Source organism: Macaca mulatta, chromosome 7 (assembly GCF_049350105.2).
Source record: "Macaca mulatta isolate MMU2019108-1 chromosome 7, T2T-MMU8v2.0, whole genome shotgun sequence".
In the NCBI taxonomy this organism is placed as follows: Eukaryota; Metazoa; Chordata; class Mammalia; order Primates; family Cercopithecidae; genus Macaca; species Macaca mulatta.
This window is the reverse complement of record NC_133412.1, coordinates 91616228-91630749: the sequence shown is the minus strand read 5'-3', so window position 1 is coordinate 91630749 and position 14522 is coordinate 91616228.

Here is a 14522-nt window from a genome sequence, read left to right as displayed (position 1 = left end):
GTGTGTGCTCAGAGCATCCAGTCTTCCTCTGGCACAACTGTCACATTTTGTTGTAATTGTGTCTTTTCCTCCAAGACAAAAGGAGTTGTCTCTGGTGTGTGGATGCATCCCTGGCAGCTAGAACAAGGCCTGACATAAGCTCCTACCTCATGGAGTTAGAAAAGGCAAGAAGGAAACCATCACTCATGCCACGTGGCGGAAGTGGCATTGTGGATACCACACATGTACAAACGCATCTTCTAGTGATTCTGTAGACAGGTAATTGTGACTTATGATAAAATATCAGTGTCTCATACACCAATTCAAATGCTCTGTTTCGAAGAACTCACAGAAAACTATGGGCTCTGGGAAACTAAAGGCTCAGAATGGGCCTGGGGGTGCCGAGGATGCTGTGGACAGTGTAAACACAGGCCCCGCCCTGAGGGCCTTGAGGTCTGTGGGGGAGAGGAGCATTGCATGGTCACAGAAGTAGATGATGAGAGCTGATGAAGGCCCACAGATGGGAAATACACATTCCAGTAAGAAATGATCTGACTTACGGAGACCTAACTTAGGTTTATTCTGTAGCTAGATTCCACTTCTGTGGAAGTAGAGGTTGGAAATTGTAGGAAATAATTTAAAGATGAAACAACCTTTTCCTCTGTCTTAGCTGCTGTAACAGTACCACAGATTGCGTGGTTTATAAACAACAGGCATTTGTTTTTGGAGGCTGGAAGTCTAGGATCAGAGTGCAGGCATGGCCGGGTTCTGGTGAGGCCTTCCAGGCTGCAGACAGCCAACTTTTCGTTGTGTCTTCACGTGGTGGAGAGAGCTCTGGGGCCTCCATTATAGGAGCACTAATTCCATCATGACCTAGTTAACCTCTAAAGGTACCCCCACCAATACCATCACCTTGGGGGTGAGGATTTCAACATGCTAATTTGTGGGGGGACACATACATTCAATATGTAACAACTACAAACCAGGAGTCTCTAGTGTTCAGTATTAGTACCAGCTCCTAACACTCCTGAGGAGCTATGTCTGTCTTGGGGTCTACGTGGTCCTTTGCAGGTTCTGAGGAAACTTCACTGGCCCCTTGCTGCCTTCAGCCTCCTGAGAGGGGGTCATCCAGTGCCACCAGACCAGCTTTAGGAGTGCATGTCTGCAGATGTTGATGCAGGGTAAGCCCCCTTCTCTTTGAAGTAGCTATTCCAAGCCTCCACTCGGAGCACTTCAGGCTTCTCTTTGTCATCATTCCAAACAATGACAAACCCTGTAATAAGAAGGGCTTGTCATCAAAAAATGCAAGAGACGTGAGCTTGCCAGGGTGACCTCTGATTTGGAAGATGGTCAGCTCAGTGTTTCCAGCATCTGGACTGCTCTGAACATGACTTCAAACAACCATTTATCGCTAAGATTCTGCTGGGCTGGCTCAGTTGGTCTTGGCCGCACTCATGCTTGTGGTCAGCTGGCGGCTGGCGGGGCCCAGTGGCCTCCCTCACATCTGCCAGCTGGCTGGTGGTAAGCTGGGCGACAGGTGACTGGCCCATGTATTTCTCCATCTGCAGCAGGCTAACCCGGATATGTTCACATGGTGGTTCATTTCCAAGAACAGTGTGCCCAAGTGTTTCAAGTTGCTGCTTGCTCCACATTTTGCTACCATCCCATGGGTCAAAGCAATTCAGAAGGCCAGTCCCAATGCAAAGGCTGGAGGAAGGCACTGCCTCTCGGTTGAAGGAGCTGTCGAGTCACATTGCAAAGGCGTAGATGCAGGGAGGGGAAGAAACTGGCCATTGGCAGTAGAAGTGAGCCTTCGGGTCATACAGCCTTACTACACATCTTTGTGTCTGTGAAACTTCTCCCCATCTGGATCAAGACTGCCCCAACTTGATCTTTGAGGACCATCCCCAAAATTTATAAGCAAGAAAATTACCCAGCAAATGTGAAGACTCCTGCTCTGACCAGTACACTCCACCTGAATCCCAAAAGAGCCTAGAAAATGGCCTGTAGCAGTCAGGAGTCAGCCGGAAATGGCATGCTCCAATTGGGTAGCTGAGGAGCGTTTAGTAAAGGCGCTGTTTGCCAGGGTGCAGACAGGGTTAGGCATGATACAAATCTGGGCAGCTAGCAACATCAGGGAGCCTTTAATGTCCCCAAACCTGACAGAGACCAGCCTTCAATAGAAACAGCCAGCTCTCAGTGACCCAGCGAGAAGGACCACAATAAATGACCTTAGTCTCCTCCCACCCACCAGCCTTCTGCCTGTACCTCCCATTGGCTGAGCCCAGCTGAAGGCGTGAGTGAGCCTCTGGGGATGGCTTAATTTCTCCTTTTTTTTTTTTTTTTTTTAGATGGAGTCCCACTCTTACCCAGGCTGAGTGCAGTGGCGCGGTGTCGGCTCACTGCAACCTCCGCCTCCCAGGTTCAAGCCACTCTCCTGCTTCAGCCTCTTGAGTACCTGGGATTACAGGCATGCACCACCACGCCCAGCTAATTTTTGTATTTTTAGTAGAGACAGGGTTTCGTCTTGTTGGCCAGGGTGGTCGCACTCCTGACCTCAGGTGATCCTCCCGCCTCGGCCTCCCAAAATGCTGGGATTACAGGAATGAGCCACTGTGCCTGGCTTTAATATCTGCTAAGCTCATTAACCGATGCCTGCACTCAAGGTGACTGTTAGGGGTTGAGTTGTGTCCCTCAAAATGTGCTGAGGTCCTGCCCCCAGTACCTGTGAATATGCCCTTATTTGGAAATAGAATCTCAGCAGATGTAATCCAGTTAAGATGAGGTCTGCTGAGTTAGGGTGGGCCCTGAGCCAATGTGATTAGTGTATGAGTTCACTAGGGCTGCCATAACAAAATGTCACAGACTGGGTGGCTTCAACCACAGACATTTATTCTGTCACAGTTCTGGAGGCTGGAAGTTGGAGGAGGTGCTGCAGGGCTTTCCTCCAAGGCCTCAATTCTTGACTTGCAGATGGCCACCCTCCTGCTGCCTGGTCACAGGGTCTTTTCTTTGTCACAGTTATCCCTCCCTCCTCTCTGTGTCCTAATCTCTCCTTACAAGTACATCAGTCATATCAGATTAGGGCCCACTCTAATGGGCTCTTCTTAATTACTTCTTTAAAGACTGCCACCAAATATAGTCACATTCTGGAGTACTGAGTGTTAAGGCTCCAACATATGAATTTTAGAGGGGACAATTCAGCTCATAACAATTGGTGTCCTTATAAAAGAAGAGAAGAGTCCAGGTTTGGTGGCTCAAGCCTGTAATCTCAACACTTTGGGAGGCTGATGTGGGCAGATCACTTGAAGTCAGGAGTTCAAGACTAGCCTGGCCCAAATGGCGAGACCCCGTCTCTACTAAAAATACAAAAATTAGTCGGACATGGTGGCGTGCACCTGTAGTCCCAGCCTCCCAACTGGGAAGCTGAGAGAAGAATCACTTGAACCCAGGAGGCAGAGGTTGCAATGAGCCGAGATCCCGCCACTGCACTCTGTTCAGCCTGGGTGACAGAGCGAGACTGTCTAAATAAATAAATAAAAGAGACAGACACTGAAGGTGACCACATGAAGGCCTAGGTGACACAGCGAGACTCTGTCTAAATAAATAAATAAGACACAGACACTGAAAGAAGGTGACCACGTGAAATGAAGCCCACGGGAGAGACTGGAGTGACCCAGCCACAAGCCAAGGAAAGCCTGGGGCCACCAGAAGCTGAAAGAGGCAAGGAAGGATCCTCCCCTTGAGGCCAGGAGGAGCATGGCCCTGCTGACACCTTAAGTTTGGCCTCAGAAACTGTGACAGAAGCAATGCCTGTAGTTATAAGCCACCCGTTTTGTGGTCATTTGTTCTAGCAGCCATAGGAAGTGAAAACAGTGGCCTTTGGCAAGCACAGTTCAACTGTCGGAATTTCCCTCACATGTGACGAGATGTGGTCCCAAGGCTCAGGGCACCCGCAAGTTGCATGGATGTACCACGTGTAGCTTACTTAGCACCCCTCCCCAACAATGCTCCCCAGAGATGGCCCAGAGGGCATTCCTTCATCAGAGCATAAAGCAAGTGCTGGTGGGGGAACCAGGACTCTTCAGCAGCACGGGAGGAAGGCCGGCTCGAGGGCAGTGGGGATGCACCGTGCTGGATGAGGTCTGTTTGCCCCTCCACATCTACTCTCCACCCAGTTCCTGCCCCACGAAGCTGACCTATATAAGCTGCAAGGAGCCCTTCTATGCAGTCCATTCAGGCCTTCTCCTGGAGTGCTGTCCCTAGGCCACCTTGACTGCAGGCATAGGTAACTTTCTAAATGGATATGACCACCCCAGGTGTTCCAGCCAGCACAGTAAACCCTGAATTCCTTTTCCTGAAGTTGGGCTCTAGCAAGCCTTAGGATCCATTCTCCTCCTCCTGACACCCTTGGAGTCTGTGGCCGTGATTCTTCCCAGACTCCTGCCACAGGGATGGATGAAGTCATACCACATTTTCAGTGATGGCTGGGTACATTGAGCCTTATACTCTTCGATCTGGGATTTTCTGGAATCAGACTCTTTCCATTGCCTGGAGGTTGTGAGGGGCGATGAGAGTGATACCTGCTGGATCAGCAGCAGCTGGAGAGAGAACTGTCCCAGTGCCTTAAGTGAAAGCTGTTTCGCAGGAGGAAGCAGGCAGGGGGCTGAGATGAAGGGATTTGGAGGCTCGGCATTTTCAATTCTCAGCCTCCTCTGTGTCGAACCATATTTCAGGGTCCCACTCCTTTCCCATCAGTGCCCTTAGCATTAGAGACCTGACAGGGGTCAGCATTTCACTGGCAATGCTGCTCTGCAGCCCTTAAAGCCAGGCCTGGGCTGGGCTTCAGCCATTTCCTGCAACTACAGGGGATGGGGGAATTCCAGCAGGGCTGGAATTCACTGTGTTCACTTCCTGTGGCTGCTAGAACAAATGACCACAAACTGGGTGGCTTATAACTACAGACATTGCTTCTCCCACAGTTTCCGAGGCCAAACTTAAGGTGTCAGCAGGGCCATGCTCCTTCCTGGCCTTGACGGGAGGATCCTTCCTTGCCTCTTTCAGCTTCTGGTGGCCCCAGGCTTTCCTTGGCTTGTGGCTGCGTCACTCATCTCTGCCATGGGCTTCATGTGATCACTTTTCAGTGTCTGTGTCTCCTCTTATTTATTTATTATTTATTTATTTATTATTTATTTGAGACAGAGTCTCGCTCTGTCACCCAGCCTGGAGTGCAGTGGCGAGATCTCAGCTCACTGCAACCTCCGCCTCCTGGGTACAAGCGATTCTCCTTCCTCAGCCTCCCAGTTAGGAGGCTGGGACTATAGGCACATGCCACCACGTCCAGCTAATTTTTGTATTTTTAGTAGAGACAGGGTCTCGCCATGTTGGCCAGGCTGGTCTTGAACTTCTGACCTCAATTTTCGTCTGTGTTCCGCATCACATCCTAGGTAACTTTAATGTGTCCGTTTCCCTGCACACACTCAAGGCCCATCAGAAGCAGCCAGGTGACCCCACCTTCTTCATAGTCATCCTCGTTGCCATTGTGCCTGCTACGCCATTTGGCCTCCACTGCCTTGCTCTGCTCTCGTCCACTTTCCTAGGCCATGGCCATGGGTACTTTGAATGCCCATGATGTCCCTGCCTGCCATGGAGTAAGTACCAGAGTCCTGTTGCTCATTCCTTAAATAGCTGAGCGATCCTGTCCCCAGTCCCATTTTGAGAATATGTCTCCCAAGACACATTGTTAATCATTGGGAAAATGCAAATTAAAAACCACAATGAGATACCACTACACACTTATTGGAAAAGGTAGGCTGGGTGCAGTGGTGGTTCATGCCTGTAATCCCAGCACTTTGGGAGGCTGAGGATGGTGGATCACTTGAGGTCAGGAGTTTGAGACCAGCCTGGCCAACATGGCAAAACCCCATCTCTACTAAAAAGAGAAAAAAATTAGCTGGGCATGGTGGTGCCCACATGTAATCCACTTGGGAAGCTGAGGCATGAGAATCGCTTGAACCGGAGAGGTGGAGGTTGCGGTGAGCTGAGATCATGCCACTGACTCCAGCCTGAATGACAGAGTGACACTCTGCCAAAAAAAAAAAAAAAAAAAGCTAAAATTAGAAAGACTGTTCCAAGTGTTAATGAGGATGTGGATGAACTGGAACTTACATGCTCCTGGTAGCAACAGAAAATGGAAAACAGTTTGGCAGTGCCATAAAAAGTGACAGCCATTCCACCCATAAATACCTCAGGGAAATAAAAGCATCTGTCCATACCAAGATTGGCACATGAATGTTCCCAGCTACTTTATATGTAGTAGCCCAAATTGAAATCAATGCAAATGCTCATCAACAGGTGAATGGATGGATAAATCGTGGTACGTTCAAAGAATGGAATGCTATTCAGCAACAAAATGGAATGAACTACTGATGCATGCCACGTGGATGGATCTCAAAATAGTTACACCATGTGAAAGAAGCCAGGCCAGAAGAACAACAACAACAAACAAACAAAAAACACTACATACTATATGATTCCATTTCTACAAAAATCTAGAAAACGCACATTCATCTATAGTGACAGAGTGCAGATCAGTGGTTGCCTGAGGTGGAGGTGGGGAACAGGGAGAGGAGGAAAAGGTGGTTCAAGAAAACTTTTCAGGGTAATAGACAAATCTGCTGTCTTGGTGGTGATGGCATCTGTGATACTGTGAAACATATGTTTGGTTTTCAACTCTGTTTGCTGGGATACAACTCCTAAAATCCTCAGAATCTTCAAGTGATGTCCTCTCCTATGCTAATGAGTTGACTGGTGGCTGTTAGCCCGCTAGGTAGCTTCAGAATGGGGCTGGTACCAGAAAGACCAAGGCAGGATTAGAGGGCTGGGACTTTCAGCCCCATCCCTCAACCTCAGGGAGGAGAGAGGGGCTGAAGGTTTAGTTGATCACCAATGGCCAATGATGTAGTCAATCATGCCTATGTAATGAAGCTCCCATAAAAACCCAAGAGGACTGATTTGGGGAGATTGCAGACAGCTGAACATTTGGAAGCTTACAGTGAACTGAACAACACCTCATCCATGTGCCACGAGGGTGGTGCATCCCAACTCCACCAGGACAGAGGCTCCTGTCCTCAGGACCCTTCCAGACCTCTCCCTATGTATCTCTTTATCTGGCTGTTTATCCGTGTCCTTCAAAATGTCCTTTGAAATGAACTGGTAAACAAGTTTCCCTGAGTACTGTGAGCCACTCTAGCAAATTCACTGAACCAACGAGGGGTTGTGGGAACCCCAGTTCATAGTCACAAGGTCCAAAGGCCCAGATTTATACGTGCCTGAGTGTGGACAGGAGCCACCTTGGGCACTGAGCCCTCAACCTGTATCTGACGCTATCTCCAGGTAGATGATGTCAAAATTGAATTGGAGGACACCTAGCTGATGTTGGCTAAGGAATTGATTGGTTGCTTCTTGGCGGGGAAAACACAACTCCCAACACGTGTGATCAGAGAAGCCTTCTGTGTTGATTGTTGTGGTGTGAAAGCAGCGGAAAAACACAGATGAGTTGGTTCTTTCACACATGGTGTCACAGGTGTATATACCAACACTTAAATTGTACATTTTAAACATGTGCAGTTTAGCATATATCAAATATTGCACTCATATGTGAGACCTTTTTTCTCATGGAGATAGAGAATGGAATGGTGATTACCAGGCAGTATAAAGAGGGAATGATTAATGGGTACAAAAGTAGAGCTAGATTAGAGGAATATGATCTAGTGTTCAGTAGCACAATAGGGTGACTTTAGCTAATAATTTATTGTGTATTTCAAAGTAACTAGAAGAGTAGAATTGGAATGTTCCTAACACAAAGAAATGATATATGTTTGAGGTGACCAGTTACCCTGATTTGATCATTACACATTGTAGGTTTGTATCAAATTATCACATGTACCCATAAATATATATGACTATTCCCTATCCACAAAAATTTTCAAAATACAGAAAAGGTGGCAGTTTTAGGAGAATTGCAAAGAAAACAGAAGTCTCAAAGAGGTCAGCAGCCCCTCGTGGGGAGGAAGAGGAGCTCACTCCCTTTGCATTGGTGTTGGGGGGCTAATGAAAGCCCGATGATGTAAGCAACCTCTCTGACCTTTAACCCTGGCCCCTCCTCCCACTGCCCCAGATTCTATGCCCACCAGCCCCCATGGGACATCAAGATTTGCCAGGCTTAGGGAAAGCACTCTGATAACCTTTTGCATTGTGAGCATGTTTGATGCTGTTGGAGGCAGTATGCCCAAGAGTATCCCGGAAAACTCTGGATTTTGTACAGCCACATAGTGCTTATTTGCTCAGACTTCAGCAGCAAGGGCCTGCAGAAAAGCTGTCTTGGGTGACCTCCTCTGCAGCTTGAGATACCCAGGCAGATGCAGGAAGACAAAAGCTTCTCAGCGATAACTTACGCTGGCTGATAGTTTGCATCCGTTGGGAGATAACTGACCCATTTCTCACATGAAAGCAGAGACCTGTGGCTCTCAAACCACTCTGGGTATCAGAATCATCATGGGTGCTTGGGAAACCTACCTACTTCCCTCAGAGTTTCAGGGGAGTTTCCAGCTGGCAGCTTTTAATTCAATTTCTCTCATGTTACAGTGTCACCAGCTGGGGAACCACAAATCCAGAACCAGGGTATCGCCTTGGAAAATGCTGGAATATGTGACAATTAGAAGTAGGTTATTATTAACCATAAAGTAAAATGACCATTGTTCTTTAAGTCCAAGATTAAAGAAATCCTCACTTCGCAGGAATTAGCTGTATACCACAAGAGGGTGCCATTGTTGCAAAGTTGTAGCATTGCCCTTCCAGCCCTTTGTTATATTCAATATGATATCCAAGAAAAATTTGAAAAATTATTTTTCTATGTTAAAAGGTTAAGAAAAGACATGACACAATGCTCTAATATTATGGAAGGTCAGAGAATAAAGTACAAGGAGGAACACATATAAAACAAGGGAAATAAGGCTGTGTGCTGTGGCTCGCGAACCTGTAATCCCAACACTCCAGGAGGCCAAGGCAGGAAGATCACTTGATCAGCCTGGGCAACATAGTGAGACCCCATCTCACCAAAAAAAAAAAAAAAAAGTCAGGCCTGTAGTCCTAGCTACTTAGGAGGTGAGGTGAGAGGATGGCTTGGGAGGTCAAGGTTGCAGTGAGCCAGTATTACTCCATTGCACTCCAGACTGGGTGACAGAGTGAGACCCTGTCTTTAAAAAAAAAAATCATGGCTGGGCGCAGTGGCTCACGCCTGTAATCCCAGCACTTTGGGAGGCCAAGGCAGGTGGATCACCTAAGGTCAGGAGTTTGAGACCAGCCTGGCCAACATGGTGAAAATCTGTCTCTACTAAAAATACAAAATTAGGCGGGTGTGGTGGCAGGCACCTATAATCTCAGCTACTTGGGAGGCTGAAGCAGGAAAATCGCTTGAACCCGGGAGGCAGAGGTTGCAGTGAGCCAAGATCACGCCTTTGCATTCCAGCCTGGGCAACAAGAACAAAACTTCATCTAAAAAAAAAAGGGCCGGGCATGGTGGCTCACGCCTATAATCCCAGCACTTTGGGAGGCCATTGTGGGCAGATCATGAGGTCAAGAGACCGAGACCATTCTAGCTAACATGGTGAAACCCCATCTCTAGTAAAAATACAAAAATTAGCTGGGTGTGGTGGTGCACATCTGTAGTCCCAGCTACTGGGGAGACTGAGGCAGGAGAATCACTTGAACTGGGAGGTGGAGGTTGCAGTGAGTTGAGATCGCGCCACTGCACTCCAGTCTGGTGACAGAGCGAGACCCTGTCTCAAAGAAACAAAAAAATGCACAAACTTCAACTGCCCTCATTTTCCCCACTCCCCATTAGGCCATCACTTTTATTTCTTGTGCATCCCTCTAGCATTTTGTTATAAAAACACTAGCAAACTTCTTTCTGCTTTCTGTTTTGTGCCATGTGGAACTGTTTCCATTTCAGTAGAGAGAGCGCCTCCTTGCTGTGGTTTACAGCTGCACAATAGTTCATTCTCTGACGGGTGCGCCTTTGTGTATTTATCCAATTCCCTATACATGAACACTGAGGTCTAATCTTTTACTATCACAAACAATGTTGCAGAGAATAACCTCGTTCAAGTATCATTTTGTACTGGTATGGTTGGAGGACAAATTCTCAGAAGTAGGACTGTGGGGTCAAAAGTAAATGTACTTGTAATTTATAATGTTGACAGTGAGCCACGATCATGCCACTGCACTCCAGCCTGGGTGACAGAGTGAGACCCTGTCTTTAAAAAAATGAAAAAAAAGTTCACACTTATATTCAGACAAAACTGCCCTCCCAATGGGTTTGTATGACTTTGCTCTCCCGCAAGCGTGTTGGGAAAGCCTCTATTTCCACAGACTCCTCCAAGGGAATATACATATGGTGATTATTTTGAATTCTTAGAGCGGCCTTAATTGCCAAGTTGGGAAACAACATTTATCATCCATGAGGTGTGCATTAAGAGTATTTATGGCCGGGTGCGGTGACTCAAGCCTGTAATCGCAGCACTTTGGGAGGCTGAGACAGGCGGATCACGAGGTCAGGAGATCGAGACCATCCTGGCTAACACGGTGAAACCCCGTCTCTACTAAAAAATACAAAAAACTAACCAGGCGAGGTGGCGGGCGCCTGTAGTCCCAGCTACTTGGGAGGCTGAGGCAGGAGAATGGCGTAAACCCGGGAGGCGGAGCTTGCAGTGAGCTGAGATCCGGCCACTGCACTCCAGCCTGGGTGACAGAGCGAGACTCCGTCTCAAAAAAAAAAAAAAAAAAAAAAAAAGAGTATTTATGACCCTAGCATGGGCTTGATAGCATAATAACAGGGTGTGTGAAGGATCAATGACCTGGGGCCATTTAGCCGTGGGTATTATGGTGACAGTGTTTTCTCTTGCATTATACTTTCAGGTGTTTGTAGATCCCTATTTCTGCTGCCTCAATTTGTAGCTTAAACCTTCTCCTGCAGCGTGAATGTTTTTCCTAGTTTTACGCTTCATTAGGCCTCCAGTGGGAATAGAGTCTGAGCTGCACATCTGGCCCCAGCTGTGCTGAGCCCTCAGGTGGCCATGCTGCTGCCCAGCTGTCCAGTGCCTGGGTTCCAATAGGGGGTTCCCTCCTGTAGATGGGAGCTTTGTCTTTGAGCAGACTTCCCAGCTGTGGAAACTCTGGCACCACTTTAAAGATCAATGCATTCATTGGCAAGGGATGGGAAAGGCAAACTCCTCTACACAAGGATTAAGTCTTATACTAGAAGCCAATTGTCCTCAGCCCCTGCAGTGAGGTTATCTCCTAAAGAACATTCAGGCTGTTTCCCAGTAGTGCCTGTGCTGGCGGCACCCAACACGTTTTAGTTAGGAAGATCACATCCCATCTGGCCGGTCCACAGAGTTGTACCAAATTTAAATTTCTTCCATGTCTCTGTCATACACATGAACGCTCACACACACACACATACTTGTGTGAGAAGCACTCACACTGACTCAGTGTCTGATGGAAACAGTGTACACAGCTGATAAGCAGATCCTGGCAGCACAAGGCACTGAAGGACATTCCAGAACCCCAAGGGCTGGACAGGCCAGTGTCTGAAGCCAGAACATAAGCCCTGCTCACTTGTCCTTTCCTGCATCTGACTGGAAATGCTACAAACAGAAGGAAATAATGAGTGAAATTAATAACCTAATGAGGATCTTGCTTGTAAGTTTAATAGCAGCATTAGTAATGAAGCAGCATTTTATTGGGTTAACAGAAGTTAAGTGGCAATATTAGTAAAGTGGTCATTATAGATTTTCTTCCTTGCAGGCAGTGAACAGAACCTTCTGAAAGGATGGATTATTATAACTCCTCAGCATTCACTGTTTCTTAAAACAGGCCTTTCTGAAAGTTTATATATATATACACACACACACACACATATATATACACATAAATTACCACTTTTTCCAGGGACCCCTGTTTGAGGCATGAGTGGAGAGGCTTCATCTTTAAAGAAGCCCTTACAGGGAACTCTGTCGGTTGTTTGAGGCTTGCTGCCAACAAACAATTGAGGTATTTACCAAGGGTTTCCAAGAAATTGCTGCAAATTATATGAAATGTTATACTGGTAACAGACGTTCAATGTATTAGCAACAGAAAAAAAAATGTAAAGTGCGTGGGAACAAAGTTGCAATCTGTGAGAAAATGTTCGGTAAGGTAGGTGGCGATGAATTTTAATGATGTGTCATAAAGAGTCACACTCATGAATACAGAAGGGAAGTGAAGTGATCTGGGACTTTTGAACACATTTCTGAATACTGGTCTGGAATCACTATGGAGGACCCTTTAATGTGATCCAGCAGAAAGACTCATTTGGAGACAGAGCTGGACTCCCGGAGCCCCTCCAGGTGGAACTCACTCCACGCAGTGCTCAGACTCGGTCCCACACTCCTGATCCCTGATCCATCACAGCCCACCTCTTGGGCCAGTCCTGTGCCATTGGGAGTTTCATGGAATAACTACAGTTAAGGGCTTCCCTTACAAGTGTTCCTGGTAACAGTTAATACCTCCCCTTCTTTTATGATGAGAAAAATGGTCAATGATTCATTCCCTCAACAGAGAAGGACGGTAGCACAGTGAAATCAAGAAACCCGGAATCATGAAAAGTCTTTCCTCAGCTCACTGCAGTGAAATCCCTGCCTTCTCCTTACCTTTAAAAATAAATTAGGATGAGGTAGCTTTAGGATGAGGAGCAGCCTTGGCCCCCGGGGGGCTTCGGGGAAGGATGCATGTGTGTGCACTGGGGGCAGATATTCCAGACCCTCGTTGTCCTCCCTGGCTCCTTGCTGGTATTGACTAGTGGGGCTGGGCTTGGGACAGGCCTTCATACTGGGGGTACCAGTCCTATCCAGGTGTTTAGGCCTCTGGCTGTCACTGAAGTTCTTGATTCTAGGTATTTGCTACTGGCTGTGAAATCCCCACTTAGGATAGTCTCCTGAGCCAGGCCCCTTGCTGGGACACTTTTGGATTCCTCCCCAGGAGAACTGCCTCAACAATCCAGCTGCTCCTTCCAGCTGTGCTAGAGCTTGCCTTCCTGCTCCCAGGCTGCATGCTGGAATTGGTCCCTGCCCCTGGCAGACTTCTATAGGACCTCAGTTTCTCTCTTCTCCTTCCAACCCTCTCTTGGCCTGGCATATCCCTCTTCTTCCAGAGGGATTCCCTGATGTCTTACTCTCCTTCTCCAGGGAATTGTAAGCCTTCAGGCTCAGCCTTTACGAAGGGTATCCTTTCCACATTACGAAAGACCCCCACTGAGCCTGCAAGTGAGACAGGTGAGGCTGTCTAGGAACTGAGGGACAACTAGGAACCAGGATATTGAGGAGGACAAAATATTTGGCATCCTCAAAATATTATTCCCATCACACACACACACACACACACACATACATATATATATATATATATATTTTTTTTTTTTGAGATGGAGTTTCGCTCTTGTCGCTCAGGCTGGAGTGCCATGGCACAATCTCAGCTCATGGCAACGTCCGCCTCCTGGGTTCAAGCGATTCTTCTGCCTCAACCTCTCGAGTAGCTGGGATTACAGGCATGCACCACCACGCCCGGTTAATTTTGTGTTTTTAGTAGAGACAGGGTTTCTCCATGTTGGTCAGGCTGGTTTCGCACTCCTGACCTCAGGTGATCCACCCACCTCAGCCTCCCAAAGTGCTGGGTTTACAGGCGTGAGCCACCGCGCCCGGCCAACTTTTCACTGGACACTAGTTTAGAAGAAAACTAGGTTAGTCTAAAGCAGGTTAGAAAATATTGAAATCATTGAATATGCCACAAAATTGAACATCTGAATCTTGCCAGATTTGTGCTTCATGTAAATCACTGTGAATGACGGGGCTACTGCCGAATTTGGGGGATCTGGTGACTCCTCGGCATTTGTGGTTTATGGTCTTACTGGAAACCTCTTTCGATGGTTTTCGAGCCTGTAATTCATGGTTGTATGTTCTGTATTTTTCCCAAGACCACTGCTGGAATCCTGTATTCACTGCATAATGAGTATTTTATTTTTAGATGTGGATCACCTCTCAGGGAGGGAGTCTGTGGGAAGGTGGGTAATGAACTATTTTTAATATAAATCACAAGTGTCAAAGAAAGTGGTAATATCCAAAGAATAAACAAGAGTGACCACCATTCAGGTGCCGAGAAGTTATCTGAAGCTCCCACAGCTCGGCATTTTAAACTGTGTGATAGTATTTCAACCATTTGGTCAACAATGAAGACAATCCAAGGATTGCCCCAGGCATGCTTACTTTCGGTCCTAACTCCTGTGTTTATTTGATTCAATGAAGGTAACTTCTTAGGCCCAGGGAAACACTTTGCCCTTCAAAAGTTTCATTAGAAAACCCCAATATACTGGTGACTAAGTAACAAGACTGAAACTCTACACAAACTTCTGTTGTATGGAGACCTCCGCTTTTGTTGCCTTAGCTGAA